Source organism: Pelecanus crispus, chromosome 3 (genome assembly GCF_030463565.1).
Source record: "Pelecanus crispus isolate bPelCri1 chromosome 3, bPelCri1.pri, whole genome shotgun sequence".
NCBI classification, from domain to species: Eukaryota; Metazoa; Chordata; class Aves; order Pelecaniformes; family Pelecanidae; genus Pelecanus; species Pelecanus crispus.
In genome coordinates this window covers 54,686,500-54,704,944 of record NC_134645.1, presented here as the reverse complement: position 1 = coordinate 54,704,944, position 18,445 = coordinate 54,686,500, and the positions used below count along the sequence as shown (strand labels likewise).

The 18,445-nt window shown below is 37.1% G+C and overlaps 1 protein-coding gene and 1 pseudogene across 1 annotated transcript in view; both read left to right on the top strand.

Moving 5' to 3' along the window:
* The window catches only part of PACRG (parkin coregulated), a 255,319-nt gene that overhangs the window by 29,496 nt on the left and 207,378 nt on the right, over positions 1–18,445 (top strand). The window lies entirely within an intron of this gene.
* Positions 9,665–9,939, top strand: LOC104031852 (ATP synthase F(0) complex subunit f, mitochondrial pseudogene; annotated as a pseudogene).

Genomic DNA, 18,445 nt, shown 5'->3' with positions numbered 1-18,445 from the left:
CTAACCCAGCTACCAAATTATTGAGATGAATCAACTCAGAGAACTCTCACAAACACATCAGCCAGTAAAAGTCAGATGTTGGGAGTATGTGTCTAGTAGCAGGGAGTGGAGAAAAAGGAAGCTCCACCTTTAAGCAGTGGTGAGATGTTAGAACAGCTCATCTCATTGTGTAGAAATGTTATGATAGCAAAGCCACTATTGAAGTTTGCACTTGAGAGGGATCCCTCAAAGAAACACTGACAGACATGATTTCCTACTTCAAGCAATGGAGTTAAGGCACAGTGTAGGCTTTTCTATAGTCACATCTAAAAATTAAAAAAAAAAAAATTCTGTTATGATTAGTTCTTTATTAAACCCATGATATTTGTCATGAATTGTTCCTTTATCCACTAGAGGATTATTGATTCTTTTTTCTTCTTTGTAATACAAACACCTGGGTGTTCTATAGAGGTGTATTGGACAAAAACGTTCAGGCTGTGTGTGCATGCAGTCTCTCCCCTTCTCTCGCTCACAGATGCATACACATGCACAAAATTCTACATTCATAAGATTTTGTTGGTGATATAGTTTACAGTATAATGTATACTGTATATAATATACCTGTACTTTATTATGTACTCTCTGTAGTTTTCATTATCTAGTTAAATACTTCCTTTTTTGTTTTTTTCATTTGGAATGCAGTAGGGTACATAAACCAGTGTGTTGAACACCATGCAATATTTTCAATGTTATTAACTAGAAGCAGGAAAAATTATTACATTGACACGAATTTAATTTATTTTGTACCTCTTTCCCATATTTACTTTTTTGTGGATAAATTATTGGAACTTGTTTTAGCTTTTTTATTAGCAAATCATCTCTTTCTCAATAGGTTAATATTCTCAGTATTTTTTCTAATATTGCTCTCATTTTAGTTAAGGCTCTTACTTTTTCTCTAAAAATACTTTTGTCAGAAGAATTTTGAGCTGTTTATTTTGTTACTTTTTACTTTTATCTCCCAGTTCTGATTGGATTTTGGGGAATAACTCCAGGTTAGCTATTCTTCCTTTGTAGCATAATAGTATTGTTACCCTTTTCCTGAGCTGCTTTTGAAAAATCAGCCTGAACTTTTCTAGTTTTTATATTTTTCCAGAAAACTAATTTATTATTCATTAATTATGATGTCTTTAAGCTGTTTTAATAATTTTCCATGTTTATATTTCAATAGTATTGCAATATTCCATGCTCCCTTCCTCCCTCTTTGGTTACGGAAAGCCCCATGAAACTCAGAAATCAGTGAAGATGGAGGAGGAGAACACAAGGCACAAACCAGTCACACCACAGTTCTTCAACCTTGTGTGTGTATTGGAGCACCTCATTTCAGGCAGCTTCATTCATATGCTGTCCCATTGGTTGCAACAGTCAGTAATAATTGCTGCAACACTGCTGATTCAGAAACATTCGTAGCTTTTTCAATGTTAGGGGAAGATTTTCTTCAAATTATTTGCAACTTTCTACTGCATTTGTATTGGAACAAAGATTTGTAGTCAGGTATTTAATTTTCAATAGTTCCTTTCTTAGCATCAAATATTCTTTACTGTCATGTTCCTGAGTTTATTTCTTAGCATTCAGAAACGCTAAGGTGTTATACAGCATAAAGTTTTTCTAGTATTTCCCTTCCGGATCAGTTTATTCCTATAAGTACAAACAAAGCAAGCCAGAGAAAGGATGACTTCTTTGCTTTCTGAGATTGCCTTGTCTATATAGCTTCTAAATCTTTGATAAATATCTGTTACTGTACTATTCTTAATGGTGTTATTGCAAATTCATATCACATTATCGCTAGAAACCGTAGTAAAAGAACAGGATCTGCTGATGGCACTGTACAACACAGTTCAAGAAGAGAAGCTCAAGGTTATGCTTTGTATCTGTTCCTTTAAAAATCTTAAATGTATCTTGTGCATGTGATAGAAATATTTGAAGGTAATTATTTCACTGAAACAGAAGACTAAAGAACATGGAGGAATATTCTGGAAGAATATTCTCAGAAAACTACAAAAAAGCTATGGAAATATATGTAACACTTAACAATGATTGGTAACATTATATTTCCATTTTGATGAAATGTTTCAAGTTTTTGAGAAAAGACAATGAATAAGAAAGGATAAAATATGAAATGTGAAGCAGTACTTTGAATAGTTTTGAAAACTAGATTGTAATATCAGCCAAAATAAGATCATGCATGGAAAGGTTATCTAGTTCATCAGCTAGTGTGATGAGATTCATGCATAGAGTTAAATGTAAATGACATCAGTGAAAATGACATTTAATCTTTGTCCTTATTCAAGATTATGTTGCTGTTATTCCATTTGTCTGCAGTTTTTCTATGTCTAATCCAGTTTATAGATTGGCATGCTGGATAATAACCTTTCTTTTCCAGGGTTAAAAAAAGCACACAATTGGGAAAAAATATGAAAATATATTATTAAAGTTACTGAGGAATAATTTCTTTGTACATCACTTCTGAGCAAGCTGAATCTTTATTTCACCATGTCCTGGTTTTGGCTGGGATAGAGTTAATTTTCTTCCTAATTGCTGGCATAGCGCTGTGTTTTGGATTTAGGATGGGAATAATGTTGATAACACACTGATGTTTTAGTTGTTGCTAAGTAGTGTTTATACTAGTCAAGGACTTTTTAGCTTCTCATGCTCTGCAAGTGAGAAGCTGGGAGGGGGCACAGCCAGGATGTCATGCTCAGTATATATTCTGTGGGGAGTTGGAGGTGGGGCAGTGATCACTGCTCAGGGACTGGCTGGGTATCGGTCTGTGGGTGGTGAGCAATTGCATTGTGCATCACTTGCTTTGTGTATCATTATTATTATTGTTGTTGTTGTTGTTGTTGTTATTACTACTACTATTTTACTTTATTTCAATTATTAAACTGTTCTTCTCTCAACCCAGGAGTGTTTCTCACTCTTACTCCTCCAATTCTCTCCCCCATCCCACCGGGGCAGTGGGAGTGAGCGAGTGGCTGTGAGATGCTTAGTTGCTGGCTAGGGTTAAACCATGACAGATCAAAACTTAAGCTATTTTGTCACTGAGTTGTAGTTATTGTTAAGATTTTAGATGTCAATAGTTTCAGTAGTTTTGATAATAATTTTTACCTGTCATGTCACTCCGTCACTGGTCTTATTTTGGATTTTCAGAATTCACTATGCAGTTACTCAATATGGTTTTGATCTTCACAGAACCTATAGCTTTATGAGTGCATTCTCCTCTTTGTCTTCTTACCTGCAATCTGCTGAAACTGGCAAAATCACAAAAAAAGGTACATATTCTTTGGCACTGGCTTTTACAATCATATTAGCTAACTGAACCTGCTTTGGTTTTTTTTATTATTTTTAAAAAGATATGCAAACTTCTTTGGAAATTTATTCCAGATTCTTTAGGTAGTAGATTCTGTTCATTGGTGTTCTAAAGAAAATTGATGATTCAATGGGTTTTTTTTTTTTATGTAGGCACTCTTGACTTTGGTAATCCAGTTGTCTGCTAATGACCCTTGGGATGAGAATTTGTATTGGGTTTGCGTGGCAAGGTTTTGGTAGCAGGGGGGCTACAGGGGTGACTTCTGTGAGAAGCTGCTAGAAGCTTCCCCCATGTCCAATACAGCCAATGCCAGCTGGCTCCAAGACAGACCTGCCGCTGGCCAAGGCCGAGCTCATCAATGACAGTGGCAGCACCTCTGTGATAACATATTTAAGAAGGGAAAAAAAAAAAACCAACCCACAATGGGACACAAACTGCAGCTGGAGAGAGGAATGAGAATTTGTGAGAGGAACAACTCTGCAGACACCAAGGTCAGTGAAAAAGGAGGGGGAGGAGGTGCTCCAGGCACTGGAGCAGAGATTCCCCTGCAGCCCACGGTGAAGACCATGGTGAGGCAGCTGTCCCTCTGCAGCCCATGGAGGTCCACGGTGGAGCAGAGATCCACCTGCAGCCTGGGGAGGACCCCACGCCGGAGCAGGTGGATGTGCCCCAAGGAGGCTGTGACCCCATGGGAAGCCCACGCTGGAGCAGGCTCCTGGCAGGACCTGTGGACCCATGGAGAGAGAGGAGCCCACGCTGGAGGAGGTTTGCTGGCAGGACTTGTGACCCCATGGGGGACCCACGCTGGAGCAGTCTGCTCCTGAAAGACTGCACCCCATGGGAAGGACCCACTCTGGAACAGTTCGTGCAGAACTGTAGCCCATGGGAAGGACCCACATTGGAGAAGTTCATGGAGGACTGTCTGCTGTGGGAGGGACCCCAGGCTGGAGCAGGGGAAGAGTGTGAGGAGTCCTCCCCTGAGGAGGAAGGAGCAGCAGAGACTGCAAGTGATGAACTGACCACAACCCCCATTCCCCATCCCCCTGTGCTCCTCAGGGGGAGGAGGTAGAGAAAAATTGGGAGTGAAGTCGAGCCCAGAACAAGGGAGGGGTGGGGGGAAGGTGTTTTAAGATTGGGTCTTATTTCTCATTGCCCTACTGAGTTTTGAATGTCAATAAATTACACTAATTTCCCCAAGTCGAGTCTGCTTTGCCCATGACGGTAATTGCTGAGTGATCTCCCTGTCCTTATCTTGACTCACAAGTTTTTTCATTGTATTTTCTCTCCCTTGTCCAGTTGAGAACAGGAGTGATAGAGCGGCTTTGGTGGGCACCTGGCATCCAGCTAGGGTCAACCCACCACAGAATTGTTCTTCTGCAACCCCTGGCAGGGGCAGGGAAAGGGTGTATGGTTCTTTCTGGATCTCAATAAGAAAGGCCCGACAACAAAGGACATAATAAAATAGCTATTTTAATAAGACAGAATAAAAACATTAATATAGATAACCAGTAAATCTTACATTCTTTCAGGTGCTTGGAACCCTCCTTTTGTGCAGCATTGGACTGACCCCTCATATGGATTTTCCCATGGCATGCTGTGCACATTATGTCTTTTGGAGAGTTTCCTCTTCCTCCCACACCATGGTGTCATTTATTTTCTGTAGCAAATAGATTCATATATCTTCTCCTGACAGGCTGGAATGTTATCTCTGTCATAACATTCACCAGCAAGCAGCACAGGCAGGCACGGACCACTCCAGCAGATTCCCTTACAGTGGCATAATCATACTAACATATGGCTTCTCAAGCCTCAAGTACAAGGCCCAATAGAGCAGACATGGCTTGCTCAAGATCACTAACTCCTTGAATACAATGTCTTCCACAAGGCTCCCAATATATTCGTCTGGCCAAATGTAGACGCATACCAAAAAATGAGGTAAGAAAAAAATGAGATATCCATAGAACATACAACAGATATTGTGTTAGAAAAATTATCAGCTCTGCCTGCCTACAGTGTGATTCAGCTCATCCTAGGGCAGACATAAATTTTTAGCCATTTTTCATTTCTCTGTCTTTTCTAGTTTTGATAGTAGCTGGGTGGTTTGGGTGTGTGCACTGTTCTGTCTGAATAAGAAAATTGATAAGAAAATTGCAAGCCTCTGGTTATTTAAGGTCTACTCTTGTATAGGGCATCAGATTTTGTGAAGATATGTTTAAATTAATCTGTTATTAATCTTGTATACAAGGAATCAAAATTGCACCCTAGTTACAAAAGCATCTGCCAAAATTTTTGAAGACTGAGATTTGAGAATCTCTTATAAGTCTTATCATTTTATAACTAGCTTAGATTTAGTCACCAGATCATCCAGACTCATTCTTGATTTTGGAAACTAGTTTCTACATTTCAACTTGTATTTAACTTCAGTGTAATTAACATAACACTATACAATTTGTTCCTCTTTGTTCCTCTTTGTCAGAGATCTGTAGAGTTACAGATTATTTCAGCCTGTTAGAAAAGATCTTCCTAAGATATAGGTATCCTCTGACTTCTAAGTGTTTTATGCCCTATATCCTAGCAAAGCAAAATTGCTTTTGTTTAATGACGTTCTGCTTTTTCAAGATACTTGGTCTTATGGTGACATCCTTACAAGTTGGCACTCTTGTTTACTTTAAGCAGATCCTTTCTTAAAATGGAATGTGACAACTGTCAGAAATACTCAAAGAACTATTCAGAAAAACTGAATTTTTATGAAATCCTTATGGATTCCGTAATGGAATAATTCCACAATTCCAGAGTAGCTGCTGATCAAGGCAGTAGCTGAGTATTACAGCTGCACTGTCCTTTCTTGTCATTACTCTTCACTGTGGCTCTGGAAAAAACAGATCTGGGTACAGAGAGGTTTCCACATGAAGAGAGTGGAAGGAAAGTTTTTCCTTCCACTTACTGGTTTACATATACTTTAACAGTCTCTCTATTCTGGTTTGGCAAGGGAGGGAAGGCGAGAATTTTTTTTTTCTTTAATTTTGGGGTTTTTTTTCCCCATTTTGAGACTATTTGACTGAGTTTTTACATAGCTGCAAATTATTACATAGTAGAGTGTTATGTTACTTATTGCTAAACACTAGGTGGAGAGTTAAGTCAGCATTCCATGGAAGCTGTCTTCTGAAAAGTGTATCGTCTTACATCATGTTCAGAGTATGTACTATTGTCTTGTCCATGTTACACAAAAGTTATCTTTTAAAAGTCTAATCTTCAAAAAGTAATGGAGAATTTGCTCTAGTGTATAAAACCTGCTATTATGAATGATATTTCTGTTCCTATGGCAGTATTGAAAATTAATTTCTATATGTGAAAGATTAACATAAATATTTGGAGATGTTCAGTATGTATGTTCACATATTGCACAAAGGAGCAATTATTGAAATACTCAAATACTGGTCTTTCTTTATTATGAATATACATTTTTCTGGGTTCTTTTTACATTTTTTGAGATATTAGGACTTGATATTTCTAAAGAAGTCACATCTAAGGGTTATACAATATGGCCTCTGATATCTGATTTGTGCCAGTATCAGTTGTGATTAGTCTGATAATCTCTTATATCCTCTTTAATCTTCTCTAAGTCCCTTTATTATTGCAAACTCCAGTCTCTGACATCAGTGTTTTTATTATGCCAGTTACAATCTGGATTAATTTAGGAAATTAGTTTTTCTAACTGATTGCATACTCTGCCTGTGCATCTTTGCAGTTTCTTTTTGTGGCAACACTGTATATAATCCTCTGAAGCATCTTTTGCTGAGATTTTTAAAAGTTGTGATCTCGCCAGTAACCATATGATTAGTTTCTTCCTTGTGTTATTGCTAGCTGGAAGTATTTTCAATTGATAAATATAAAGCAAAAGGTGACTGATTACATAAACTTGAGATTTTAGAGCCTTATTTTTTTCAGGAATAAAGGAAATAATTCATAACAAGTAATTTGATCAATGAGTTTAAATGAGTTTACCTTCTACTGTTCCAAAAGTGTTTATGAGAATATCTGAATACTCTCAATCTTATTTATTGTACTGATTTGTTGTATAAATGTTTTCAGCAACTTGGCAATGAATTTGTGAAATGTGAATATTTGGTTTTATACTAAAACACAATTTCAACTAGGTGAGCCTTCTAAATAGTCTCTTCAATCCATCTTAGTCAACACCGTAACCACCTAGCAGAAGACCATCATTTCTTTTGAAAAAGAAAATACAATGCAGAGTAGAAACACTGTACTCAAGATTTCCAAGAACTTAAGACTATGACTATTTCCTACTGGACAATAAAATGTGAAATTGCAACTACTTTGGCATATAAAATGCAAAATGTAATATTTGAACAGCTAAATATTTTCATTGTTTTGAATAATCACATAAATTCACCAAGAGATCTGTTGTTAGTCAGCTGTGTAGCAAACAATTTTTCATTGGACTAGAGTTCTTTTTCATGGAAAAAACGGGTCCTGGAAATGTAAATGTCATCCATACACCTTCTTATTAGAAACCATTTCCATATAAGTTTCTAGAGAATTCAATATGAAAATAAGGATAGCAAATTTGAGCTAAATGTTTGTAATCAGTAAAATTAAAAATCAGCAGCAGATAAATATATTCTTCACAGCATTATAATTAAAATTCTTACTAAAATACTTTATTGTATTGAATAAATTATGAATTTGAAAATTCCCATCAAAGTTTTAATTCCTTCTGCATCTGTCTATGTCTGAGGAAATGTATTTGGTGAAAGGAAAAGACAGTTATGAAATGTTCTGCTTGTTTCCTTTAGAAGATCCATCCTTCTGAAAAAAAGATGCCTCAGCTGGTGGGGAAAACTTTCATTTAGTGGCACCCATTTTAGTTGTTCCTGAATTAATATAATTTTTTAAAAAAGCAAAATAACTATTTATTCTTGAAATAAGTTTCAGCTATACTCAAATTACAAATACAGAAATATATTTTTACCATAAAAATACTGTATATTCTGATGAAAAATAAATGTGTGGTCTCCCCTTAGCTTTTGTCTGATAGCAGAAGAAATGATTGCTACTAGATTAGTCATTTATGTGTACCTCATCTGGGTTTTTCTTCTGATCTTTTCAGTCTTAAAAGAACTATGAATTTTATTGAGGCTGGTGATGGCACTTGTAGCTTTATTACCTGTTTGAGAAGCTACAAAGTATTGAGGCTCTTTAATAACAAACGCTTTATATTTCCTTGTGTCAGCAAATTTCCTAGATTGATACATTCTGTTTGATTGCTACAATCCTACTGCACTGTTTATATGGTTCTAGGGCACTAATTTTTGCAAGACCTTGAAATAAACTAGTAAAGACATTAGAAATATATCCCTTTTCTTTTTTAGCTTAGTCATATGACTTCCTTCTGTACTATGATTAGCTGCAGTACTTACTTCATTCTGACTTCCACTGCTATTATTATTAGTGGCTCTCAGCTGACAGCTGAACCATCAAATACTGTATTACTGAAAATTATTTCCTTCTTAAAATGTTAGTAGGTCTGATAACTAAATAATGGTTACTGCTCACCAGTACTGTCTTCCACATCTTTCCTTCACAATTACCCAACTTTCTGAGATGGTGCTACTGATATATATCAAACTAATTTGTCAGCAATTGTTCTCAATTTCTGTTTAACTCTGAAACTGCAGTTTCTATTACAGACCTAAAGGAGAGCTTCTGTTTTGATTTTGCCAGTTATAATAATTCATCTAATAAAAGATACTCACCTTATCTGGAAACCTTATTGCTAGATTCTGTGTACACCTCAAGTCTTTATATGTGTTGCTTGTATATGTCAAGGAAAATAGACCTGATTAAAAAAAAAAAAATAGTCGTAATAGCTTAGAAACTCATTTACTACAAATCTAAGTATCTTTTACAACCATTATTTAATGCATAATCTTCCATTTCTTCAGTTTGATTTTTTGAAATCTGCATCATAATGAGTCATTAGATTTTGAAAATTATCAGAAATGAAGGGGTGGGAAGGTTTTATATGGCTAAGTAGTTCATCTTTGGCAACGATAGGTTTTTTTTGTTGATCCTCAGTTAAGCAAAGAATTTATGCTTGTGCTTACCTTGTGGTAAGCTGAGTGAGTTCAAGAAGAAAAGATGGATGAAGCCTAATGTTTTACTACTAGTTGCCAGTTGTCACTGCTGTGGTTTCAGCTGTACTTTTTACTCTTCACTGGGTTACCTCTCCTTTAGGACTAAGGAAAACTAGATAAAGTCTTTTTCTGAGATTAGGGAGATTGCAGCAGCAAGATGGTGTAACTGCCAATTTCTCTGAAGGACACCGAGCTGCTTGATGTGAAGCTGGGCCAGCTGCCCCCGTGGCTGGCAGCAAGGGCTTTCACCCTCTGTTTTCCTGGGGCCCTGCACAGGTGTTGTGATAGGTACTATACAATAATTACATCACTATGAGAATGGGGGCCTTGGTGGTATCACTACGGAACTTGCTGGCAAATTTGTCATCAGCTTCTCTCTGGAGCTATGATCACTTGAATCATGACCAGCACAGCATGAACTTCAGAAAGTGAAAAGTATACCTGTTGAATAGACTTGGCTGCTGGAACAGTTACCCTGCTGAAGATACCAAAATTACTCATGTTAAAGCCTGTCCTGCTATTCTGACCATAATAAAGTCTATGCAGTTTCCACTTAAAGTTATTTTTGGTTGGAAACAGGCTCTTTAGGAATGGCAGACTGTGAAGGTGAGAAGAGGGAGTTGCCCTTTATATGAGAGAGCAGGTGGAGTGCATGGAGCTCTGTCTTGTGACAAATGATGAGCCAGCTGAGAGTTTATGTGTTAGGATTAGAGGGAGGACAAACAGGGTGACATTGTTGTGGGTCTCTACTACAGACTGCCTAACCAGGTGGAAGAAGATGAGGCCTTCTTCAGACACCTGGAAAAAACCTCACATTTGCAGGCCCCAATACTCATGGGGGACCTGGTTGATGTCACTTCAGTGTCACTCTCAATAATCTTTGAAAGGTCATAGCAATCTTCAGAGGTTCCTTGTGGTGTGAAGAAAGCAAGTGTCACTCTTATCTTCAAGAAGGGCAAGAAGGAGGATGCAGACAACTACAGGCCATTCAGCCTAACATTGATCCCTAGGAAGGTGGTGGAGCAAATCCTGCTGGAAACTATTTCCAAAAATATGGAAGACAAGAAGGTGATTGGGAGTAGTCAACATGGCTTTATAAAGCATGATATTTATAATTATCATGCTTAACCAACATGATAGCCTTCTACAATGAGGTGACTGGCTTGGAGGATGAGGGGAGAGCAGTGGATGTTGTTTATTTTGACTTTACCAAGGGTTTTGGTGTTGTCCCTCATAACATGCTCGTAGAACTGAAGTATGGACTAGATAAGTGGGCAGTGAGATGGATTGAAAACTGGCTGAACTGGGCTTGAAAGGTTGTGATCAGTGGCACAAAGTCCAGCTGGAGGCTAGTCACTAGTGGTGTACCCCAGGGGTACTGGACTCCAGTATAGGGGTCGAAGGGACAGAGTGTACTCTGAACAAGTCTGTGATGATACAAAATGAGGAGGAGCAGATGGCTGTGCTGCCAGTCAGAGTGACCATGACAGACTGAAGAAATGGGCCAACAGGATTATTCTGAAGTTCAACAATGGGAAGCGCAAAGTCTTGCCCTGGGGAGGAATAATCCCGTGCACCAGTACAGTCTGGGGGCCAACTGGATAGAAAGCAGCTGTGCCAAAAAAGGCCTGGGGATCCTGGTGGACAAGAAGTTGAACATGAGCCAGAGTTGTGTCCTTGCAGCAAAGAAGGCCAGGAACTTCCTGTGCTGCATTAGGAAGAGGATCACCAGCAGGCAGGGAAGGGGATCCTTCCCCTCTGCTCAGCCCTGGTGGGACACATCTGAAGTGTTGCGTCTGGTCTGGGTTCCCCAGTAACAGAGAGGTGGACATACGCAAGTGAGTCCAGTGAAGGGCCACAAAGATTATTATGGGACTGGAGCATTTGACATACAAGGAAGGACTGAGAGAGCTGTGACTGTTCAGCCTGGAGAAGAGAAGGCTCAGGGGGATCTTAATCAGTGTCTGTAAATGCCTGGGGTGGGGGATGGGATAAAGGAGATGGAGATAGGCTCTTTCCAAGTGGTGCCCAGTGACAGGACAAGAGGCAATAGGCATAAACTGAAACACAAGAAATTCCATTTAAATGTAAGAAAAATACTTTCTTCTTTGTGAGGATGATTGAACACTGGCATAGGTTGCCCCAAAAGGTGGTGGAGTCTCCATCCTTAAGGATATTCAAAACCTGACTGGACACATCCCTGAAGTAACCTGCTGTAGCTGACCCTGCTCTGAGCAGGAGGATTGGACTAAAGAATCTCCAGAGATCTCTTCCAACATGAGTTTCTCTGTGATTGTCATATCTGCAATTTCTACTACCTACCAGAGTGGAGAAATTAAATGAAAATTAAAATAAATTTTGCCATATAAAGAATCATGCTAACATTGTCAGTTATCTTCCAGTATCCATGAAAACTGGCTGCTCTGACAGAAAAAATGGCATATTCAGTAGCCTATGACAGCTGAGTACACAATGTTGTTCCGCATAGCCAGATGCCTTGCTGTCCCCATCCTAGTGTCTGGTTTTATATCCAGCACTGAAGATGGACATTGAAAGGTGATTTGTTTAAATGACCACCAACAAAATCGCTGTGGATGTTGAAAAAAAAAGTCATCATAAAGATTGTGAACTGAGGGGGAACATTACATCTATTGGAACTCTGTTTTCAAAGTTTCTTCAAACAGTTCTTCATTGCTCCATGTTTGAAAAGTTTTTTCATAATTACGAAGGTTTTTGTTCTTTTTTTTGCACTGGATGTGGGAAAATGATACAGTGAGATCAAAGGAAAACCATTTCAGAAACTTCCATGACTCAGAGCCATAGTTCTTTTTCATTTGTGTTCATGGGAGAACTTCCTTCTGATATTGTGGTTTATGATAAAAACAATAGAAATGGTATTACATTTGACTGGCACAGTCTTCAAAGTATGATCTCTCTGTCTTGAAGTTCAAACTGGTAGTTTGAAAATTAATTCTCTTCAGTAAAGAGATGCTAGTCTGAGAAGCTGCAAGGACATACAAAATTATAGTAGACGTAAGTACCTGGGTTAGGAAATGAAGCCCCAAACAAATAATTGAAGCAATTGGCAGTCCGGATGTGTCTCAGGAAATGAGAGTCTGAATTTTCTGCAAAAAGTAAAGTTGAATAATAAAACACTTAAACCTCTTAAAAAGCTTAATAAACAAGGACTGTCTCTAGCAGCATGGTAAATACATGCTGTTGCATCTGAATTACAGACTAGGTCACCTGCATTTTCCATCAGTTGTTGCACTGAGACTTAATAGCAAAGCCTCAAGGGCAAGGTTACCAGACTAAACACCCTGTACAATTTATGTGGGCTAAAGAAACATACTGTGTGGTGAAACCAAGAATTTATGATTCATCTAAAGTCTTAACAGTCAGATAAAAAAATTATTATCAGTCTAGGTAAGAGGATGCTTACACTTATAGTCAAATTATCCAATTATTCCTGCTTATGCCTGATAATGAAACTATTAAAAATCATACATACAGGCTTTCTCATGCCTATGCCTTATGCTGATGCTGTGCTCACCCTTCTAATACAACTCTGGGTCCTGAAGTCAATGGTGCTATTCCTCCTCAAAAGAAAGGGTTATGGCAAGTCATCAGCATCCCAGGTTTTTGGTAGGACGAATGTGATGTTTACGTTGATGATTTTTTCCCCCTCACAAACAGGTCCACCTTGGGTCTATTTGGCATCAGATTTATACATTCAGTAACACAGTTGGCTTTTTCTTCATTGGTCTGCATTTCCACATTATATCAAAATTTACTATAAATTATATGTTTTGCATATGTTGTATACTTGTGTCTGGTTGGAGGTGGGGGAGCTGTTACAATCCTGTAACAGCTGAATTTTTATTCAGCAGCCTTTAAGCTGTGGCTTTTTGATAATCTAAATAATGTTTTACTAGCATAACCTTGTTGAGCATATATGCTTGTTCTGAGGACATTAATAGTTTACAAATATAACAGTGCCTTAGAAGGCATTATATATAAACACGTACAGAATCAGATACAATGTCCTAGTAACAGCTTGTCACCATTATCTACTAGTTGTGCCAATATCACTGATATGTTGTCACAGTTATTTCACAACACAGTGCTTGTCATAAGCTGTAATCTATACTGCTTTTCCCTACTCAAGAATAAAGACAACAAATGTGGTTTAACAACTCTGCAATATTATTAAGCCATTTGGGAAATTACCTACCAAAAAACCTCCCAACCCCCCAAATTGGGAGATTAATTTCTAAAAGTGTGAGTTTGGATTTGAAAGAACTGCCCTCATCTCTATATACAGTGAGGAATTCTAGAACCCTCCTTCAACTAAATAGTGGCTCATGCAGAGCACAAGTTGAAACTTGACATGTAGGAAAGGAGACAAAAAAGTTTTATGTTACTTGTAACTGCTGTTCTTCAAAGTATGTCAACTATATGTGTTATTCACAGCCTCTTTTCTGTCAAATCTGATAGAACCTTAAAATTTGAGGGTTGAGAAGAATTAGAAAGAAAAACGCATATGCTGTATCATTGATGGACTGCATTTAAAAAAGAGCTAGAGCTCACTGCAGACAAACTGCAGAAACAGGAAATTGTCTGGATTTCACTGCTTGGCCTTATAAACCTCTACAACAAGCAGCAGTATCGCCCTTTCTTTAAAACAGTCTGGACTCTGTTGAAAAAAGGTCTGTGTATGTGCATATTATTCCTGCAGAAGAGAAATTGAGAGTGCAAAAACCATGGTATTTACATATTTTTCTCACAGTATTAAAAATGGAATAGAAGAATAGGAAAAGATATTTTCAGATTATGTTCTTTACATGGAACTGTTAGGATATGGCCTAGACATGCCAGCTAGAAGAAAAAGAACTGGAGCCAAATGTCACACACTGGCTGTTGGATTTCAGAGCAAATAGGACACTAAAACTTTTCAGGGTGGTTCAAAAAGAACAGGTTGTTGGTTTGGTAAGAAATTAAGTTTGATTTGGCTTTGTTCAATGAACATTAAGGGTAAAACATTCAAAGTTGTAAGATTATGCATGAGGGAAGAGAATGCCAGATGCTAACTAATTTGATGCAAACTACCAAGGAGCATTCAGACATTAATATTTTTCTTACTACCTATATACTGATTGATTTTAAGAGAAAATATTTTTCTTCCATTACATAATGCATACATTTACATTGTCGTTTCATCACAAATATGTACTTCAATTGCTTTTATAATTTTTTATTTTTGCATGGGTTGGAAAGAAGATAAATCACCTTTTCTAAAATATTTCTAAGCATTTACTTAACTTGTAGTATTTATAGAAAAGCATATTCTGATTTTTCTTAAGCTACAGTAGAAGCTTGGACCTCCTGAATATGGAAGTTGATATGAGCTCTATCTGAAAAACAGAAAGATATAATTTAGGTCAGAACTGTAGCTAAATTTTACCTTCAGTGTCATTCATCTTTTGTATACTACAACACTGTTTCTGTGTTTCTATAGTACTCGTGCTTCCATTACAAACTAAGCAGACAACCAAGTTGATTTCATTTCTTTTCAGGGCACAGCATATAATCTTTTCAGTTTCTGTTACTAATGGAAATCTTAAGTATGAGATGTCTCAGTTTTCTGTCTTATGTTATTATTCTATCATTGATTTGTATTTCTTAGCTTTGACTAATAAGTTTGTTTAAACCTTGAAAATATTGTTAATTGGGGTTTAGTAGCATTCATGTCATTCCATAAACATATAGAATAGCTGGTATTTGAGTGGAAGTACATCTGAACTCTCTAGTTTACAAATGAATGTAATCCTCAATCAATGCCATAGATTGTGAAGAGTGTTTCTGTAAATGCTATTTCATGAATATTCTAAATTTATTAGTTTTTTTAATTAGTTATTGCAAGATATTGTAACTCTTAATTTGAATATGTGCATATCCTAATGACTAGTTACCAGTAGGTAGATGTTACTTTTACCTTATCAGAGAGAATAATGAGCATTAGCTAATGTGTATAGATGCTTACACTATTCTAGCAATTGAATTGTATAAATTAAGTGACTATATCAAAATTTAGATAAATAGTTTTAAATTTTAATGATCTACCAGATAAAAACCTTACATTACAGTGCCTTCCATTTATACCCTTGGTACCATGATGTTTGCATTCTTGGTCACCACTGATTTACACTTTCATGTCCTCTGCAATGTGCATGTGCTGCATATTCTTGTGATTATAGTTTTCAAGCGGTCAGAAGGTGGAAGAAAGAACAGAAATGTTAATACAGTCCCAAGAATATTTTATTATGATTTAACTTCTATCTCCATGGAGAATATTTGCCTGTGTCAATATGATACAACCTGAAAACCAAACAGTTAAAAGGTGTTAATTTTCAGTATTGAAATATTCATGCAGTTAGAGTGACCTATAGCTGCCTCCTGAGAAGAGGGAGGAAAAACCTTATACAAATGTTTTTGACAATACAACTTAGTGAGAGTGATCACTGTTACAACAGAGAGAGAGGAAACATCCTCTCATTGTAGGACCAGAAATTGAATCTTTATCAAAGCTACAGCATTAAAACTAGTCCTTAGAGGAAAGGGAGGTATTTAAAATGTAGTTATTTCCTTTTTTTGTCAAACCAACTCATACCTTTAGCTGTGATGCAAGGTATGACAATGCTTTAGCCAGGCTTTTGCAGACATTCAGTGACTTTATCAATGGTCTTAAACTGGATGTTAAACTGTGTGGAGTCACACAATACAGTGATACCTTGGGTAACTCTTAAGATTGGCTGATGAAAATAAGTACATTCATCGTGGCCCTTTTATTATTAAAAAGGCAAAAGTAAGCAGGGTGTTGTAAAGAAATAAATTCTTTTATAAGTGAAGAAAGGAACAAAGGCTTGTTTCCCAGTCATGTCTGTTTCTCATACCCTTTTCCCTGGGTATGAATTCTACCTGTTTTCTCTCTTCCCCCTTTCCTAAACCCTCCTATACGTGCTAACTATTGTCTGGGAGAGAATTAAATGCTGCTGCTGTTTCTGAGCTACACATGCTAACTGGACAGATAGTACAGGCAGGCAGAGTAGCTTAAAACAGGTCAAACCAGAACACTTAATTGATATATTCATGTTACCACCCCTCCCTCAGTGGAATATTAATTGAGGTCTGCCTTCTTTAACTGGCTGCAGGTTTTCACAAGTCTTCTAATACCCTGACTGTATCCCTTTAAAACTCTGAAATTTTTTTGCAATTGACCAACGTACTCAAAAGTTATAGAAGGCAGAGTACACAGCCTTACAGAAGCCTGATTAGTTTCTTTCCTTAGAATACCAGACTAAAAATACACTAAACATCAATTTGAAACCTTTTTTATTCTTTATTGTACTTACGAAGTGGTGATAATGATTCTATAATTAGAGTGGAAACAATCTTCCTATCATAGGTATAGAAAGAATGCAGTTCCCTGAGACTGTGCCTACTTTCCAAGAAGTTTGGTGAAACTCAAAAAAAGAGATTTTATATTATATTATTCAATGGAATTGTAGCAGTTTGTTGTTCATGGTACTAGATTTTCTGATGTACTCTGGTCTCTTGGTATCTATATTAAGGAGCTAGGGCTCAATAAATAAAGTGCCCACTGAAAGTTTCCAATTGCTAATTATCAACATTAGCAATCAACCTCTTTATTACCCTAGTCTATAATGTATACTTTTCAACTCTTAGTGTGGATCATTTGTTTGCTTTTGGAAAATTACTTTTGACTAACATATAGAGCAAGTAATCTTTCATTTCCATCTATCTGTACAATTTTGAGACAATTTTCTGTTTTAGTAGTAGTTTTAACACTCTTTTCTAGATACTATGTGGAGCAGTTTCTTCATAGTTCTACCTTAGTTTATTTTCTTTTTTTGGTTCATTGGTACATTTCAGGAATACAGTTTTTCAATAAATATTGGTTTATGGTGGTATTCTGGAGGTCAAGACACTCATCTGTGACAGGGAAACCTTAGATTACAGAGTTATAGCACTGGAACAGATGCATTTGGGGTATGACTTAGTCCTTATTTAATCAATTAAACCAATATTGTTAAGGGTTCTAGAACCACAGAGCATTGTAGCAGATGTTGAAACTGTTGAAGTTTGTAGGGACTACTTTGTATACAAAATATACAAGAAAGAAGATAAAAATAACTAGATTAGTGCACTCCCTGTTGAAACTAGATACCTTCATTGCAGTCCCTGCTCAGAATAGCATACGTAGCATATATTCTGGTACAGCTACATCAGAAGGTGCTGGGAAAAAGCATCCCAATACTGTGTAGTCCCATGCCTCAGGCATTCTCCCTTTTCTGCCAGAACCAGTCCTTTTGTTGTGTAAGGAGTCTATACACAGTAAATTGGAGGTGTCAGTTTAAACTGAATTGACCATGAATGTGGATGTTACAATGCCAAAAAGTGGGATGAATTAGACATAATTTGACTGTAAAACAGCATAACATCAAAAAGAACCACTTTTAGTCTGGAAAGGGTACGCACATAGTGCATACCTTTGTGCATGCCATTGTGCATACCTTTCAGTTTCTCCTAAGTAAAAAAGTCATTTTTCGTTTTTGGGAATCTTCAAATCATCAAGAAAAGAAAATTATCATTAAGTTTTATGCATTCACTGTGTAGGAAGTTATGGCTAGTTTGCTAATAAATATACTGAAGATACTTTGTTTCTGTCTTTTGGCTTTCACCTGTGAGTATCTTCATGCTTCCTGCTAAGCTCAAAACTGGGGGAGGTTAAGATTCTGCTCCCATCAGCACCCTAGCAGATCAGCTCCTGAGATGATGAGGACTATAAGGAGAGGAAATAATCATGATGAGGAAAAGAAAATACACAGTTGGTCATATATACTGGAAGATACAGAAA